The sequence below is a fragment of the Canis aureus genome, chromosome 25 (assembly GCF_053574225.1).
Source record: "Canis aureus isolate CA01 chromosome 25, VMU_Caureus_v.1.0, whole genome shotgun sequence".
Lineage (NCBI taxonomy): Eukaryota > Metazoa > Chordata > Mammalia > Carnivora > Canidae > Canis > Canis aureus.
The window spans coordinates 13194371-13198661 of record NC_135635.1 but is presented as its reverse complement, the minus strand read 5'-3'; the positions used below and the strand labels follow the sequence as shown (position 1 = coordinate 13198661).

General features: G+C 37.5%; 1 pseudogene; it reads right to left on the bottom strand.

The window, feature by feature from the left end:
- Window positions 1–2088: 2088 nt before the first annotated feature.
- On the bottom strand, window positions 2089–2854 carry LOC144296992 (BH3-interacting domain death agonist pseudogene; annotated as a pseudogene).
- Window positions 2855–4291: the final 1437 nt, after the last annotated feature.

Sequence of the window (4291 nt, the reverse complement as noted above, 5' to 3'; positions counted from 1 at the left end):
AGTTAATAGAGTATAGTAATAATATAGTATAGTAGTTGTTATAATAATAATAGAAAACAGGTGTCCATCGAAAGATGAATGGATAAAGAAGATGTGGTTTATGTATACAATGGAATATTACTCAGCCATTAGAAACGACAAATATCCACCATTTGCTTCGACGTGGATGGAACTGGAGGGGATTATGCTGAGTGAAGTAAGTCAGTCGGAGAAGGACAAACATTATATGTTCTCATTCATTTGGGGAATATAAATAATAGTGAAAGGAAATAGAAGGGAAGGGAGAAGAAATGGGTAGGAAATATCAGAAAGGGAGACAGAACATAAAGACTCCTAACTCTGGGAAATGAACTAGGGGTGGTGGAAGGGGAGGAGGGCGGGGGGTGGGGGTGAATGGGTGACGGGCACTGAGGGGGGCACTTGACGGGATGAGCACTGGGTGTTATTCTGTATGTTGGCAAATTGAACACCAATAAAAATTTATTATTAAAAAAAAACAGAGCTAGAGACTCTAGGGAAAATATGTTTCTTTTACTTTTCTTGATTCTAGAGGCTGCATGTATTCTTTGGCCCAGGGTCCCATATCACTGTCTTCTGCTTCCATGGTCACAACCCTTTCTCTGACTTCTGCTTCTTCTCTTACCTATAAAAACCCTTGTGATTACATGAGGCACGCTCAGATAATATATGACAATTTTCCCATCTCAGGATTCCTAAATTTATTACACTTGTAAAGTCTTTTTTGCCATGTAAGATAATATATTTAAAGGTCCCAAGATGTAGACATCTTTGGAGATCATTATTCTGCCTACCAGAATTTCTACAATTGCTTATTCATCTGAGAATTAAGATAAGGCTATATGAATGGGGTCTGTTATGTACAGGAGTTAATGAGGCTTATTTTAATGGTTCCTTGATATGAAGGTTTATGTTCTTAGGCTATAGATATATACTGCTTTGCAAATATGTGTCCACCATATTCAAGCAGCCATTTGCCTAATTTTTCCATATATCAACCCGTTTCCACTTTATATGATTCAATTTATCTATTAACTGTTTGATTTAATACTACACTATTTTTTCTTTCCAGTAAGCTCACTGTAACTCTAAAGCAATTCTAATGGTATCTCTTTAGAATGCTTTCCTGTCCCATTTTGTTCCTCCTATTATAGCAAAAATCTCCATGCTAGTGGTAACTTGGAGGCTGTCTTGAAACTTTACAAATACTTCTCTAAACCAGTTTATACCTCTCCTTACTTTGTGAATACAGTTCATCAAATTGAACATAACCATTTTTTGATAATATATTATCATGTTTAAAAGTTGTTCTGTGTTTTTTGATATTGATAATTTGCTCTGGCCTAAACTGCTTCATAGGATATATGCCAAAATGTTCTTTTTTTTTTTTTTTTGAAATCTATGATCTCTAGTGGATTATTGCTATTTTTTAAAAAGATTTTATCTATCTATTTTAGAGATAAAGAGAGAGAGCACAAGTTAGGGGGTAGGGACTAATGGAGGGGGGAAGAGAGAGAATCTCAAGCAGACTCGGTACTGAGCATGGAGCCCAATGTGGGGCTTGATCCCACGACTCTGAGATCATGACCCGAGCCAAAACCAAAAGTCAGATGCTCAACCAACTGAGCCATCCAGTGCCAATCTACTGGATTATTTTTATTAAAAGGAATAGAAAATATGCTTGAGAAGTATGAGAGTTTTCAGCAAGATTAATTGCTATATTAAGTGCTGAGGTATTCTGTGGTTATATTGTATATGTGTAACATATATACATGTGTACAGTGCACTGCATCACATTATACATAACACATTATATATATAAATTTTTTTCTTCTGCCTTACAATCTGTTCTTAAATTTAATTTTCTAGTGAAGACCCGTATAGCTGAAATAACTTAAAGGCACAATGTGTAGTGGATTTGGATTTAGAAGATGGTTATAAAACTCATTCAGATATGAGCAAGCTGACATTTTCATTTAAGTATGTTAATGTAAAGATTTCTAAATGGATCACCTGCTTAAAACAACATCTTTAAAATAGTAAGAAATAAATAGCTATCATCTCATGCCTATTTTCTCTAAAAACTTTATGTGGCCATGGCTCCATCTCCGCTGGAGGCAGGTGTACTGTCGTCACCATATCAAGTTTTAACCAGTTGTGCTTTTGCAGAGGTGTCCACTCAATCCATCTCATTTCTGACTAAGTTTCTCACATAGGTGAGCAGGTTCTGGCTAATAAAGTTCATTATTGTGTGAAAGCGTCACAGAGCAAGGACGGGGTGTGGTCGGCCACCTTCTTGGCCAACAGCATGGCCAACATCAGCATGGTCTTCTCCTTTTCCATGTCCTTAGGATAAGTCTGCATGGCCTGCTCCAGCACAGCAGCGAGATGCTTCCTTCTGTCTTCTTCCCATAGGTTCACATTCATAAACTGCATTGCCAGGTTATTCACCAGTCCTGGGTGGATGCTGTGATCCATCCTATCCCCTATTTGTGCCAGCTGCCTGGCGATATCCTGGATGATTTCTTCTTGACTTTCTGAATCTCTCACCCCACCATCCAGGAAGTAGCTGCACCGGTTGCCATCTGTCTGTAGCTCATTGTCGTGGTCCTCCTTCAGGTAAGCTGGCACGGGCAGTTCATGGCCCAACAGCTCCAACTCTTCATGGAGGTTATAGTTGGAGCAGTTTTGGAGGAAGCCAAACACTAGCAAATTGGTGATACGCTCATCCTGGGGGCCTGAGCCATTGCTCACCTTAGATTCCATGGCACGGGCAGCCTTGCGGGGCTCTGACTTGCTTCTGGCTCTGTGGACGTCCCAAGTCAGCGGCCACCCACCAGCCAGTTCTGGCACTGTATTTCCAGATTCTTTGTGTGGCTGTGTTAAAGTGACTAAGGCTTGAACACTCTCATCTGCTACTTTAAATGTAACTGAGGAAACGGTAGCTTTTAAAAAATTGTTTTTTTAAAGGTTTTATTTATTTATTCATGAGAGACACACAGAGAGGCAGAGACATAGGCAGAGGGAGAAGCAGGTTTTGTGCTGGAAGCCCGATGTGGGACTTGATCCAGGAACCCCAGGATCGCGTCCTGAGCCAAAGGCAGACGCTCAACCACTGAGCCACCCAGGCGTCCCCCCAAAAATAGTTTGAAATGTGACTTACTTTCCTTTTTATTGCAAAGTACTAATTATTAATTCTTGTATTTATGAATAAGGACCCACTGTGTTATTGGTATGATCAAATGGACATGTATAATGTTATTATAATGGACTAATGATTTTATTTTTCTCTATATTTGATACTCTATGTACAGTATAAGTCAGAACTCATTAAAAAATGAAGAATCAAAAAAATCAGTAAATCAGTATATATACTGATTTAATTTGTAAATCAGTATATATACCTACTGGTTACACATTAGTTTGTGCATAAACAAGATCAGAAAGTCATGATGTAGCAGAAGCATGATTGAATTCAGTCCTGGGTTCCCATCCACACACATCTTATTTTTTATACTGAAAAGAATGGAAATAATACCTGTTTTTTAGTGGTATTTTAAAACAATATAGCTATAAAGTATGGATTATGAAAAGAGCAAATCAAATGTTAAACTTTCCAATAAAGTCATATGCTTTAGCCATCCCAGGTAGCTGATTCTAATTCTCCCTATATTGCATTAGGCACTTTTGAGCTCCAGAGGTGGGAAACTCACACTTCTTATGGAATTCTATTTCTAGAGATACCTATCAGTAAGTTCTTTCCTTTATTGACTCAAAACTGTCTTCTATTTTAAAGCCAACTCTCTTAAAAAGTCAAGAACATCTCCTGGAATTTAAATACACTGTATGATAAATACTTTTCTATTCATAGTGTTGGATTTGGAGAATTGTTATTATTATTAATATAATTTTTGTTTGTTTCAAAGGCAATTATTTCCTCATATGTTTTCCATTGCAGTAATATTTCTCTTCAATATTTGTTGCCAATATGCTTCTAGCAAATAACTGCCTTTACAAATTAACTTTGATGTTACCTAATTAATGAATATGAATGTGTCCAGTTTTCCTATTTCCTTTCAAAGCAAGCACATCTGGTACTCAGAAACATTGCTGCAATCTCACACAAAGAGAGTTAGTTGATGAAACTTCTTGAATATCCCAAGTGCCAATGAAAGCAACTTGGCTTCCTCTGAATACTCTATTTCATGCCCCAAATACTGTGTGAGTGTCTAAAACTGCACATGTCTTTCTGATAGTTTTTTGCTTCCCTGAT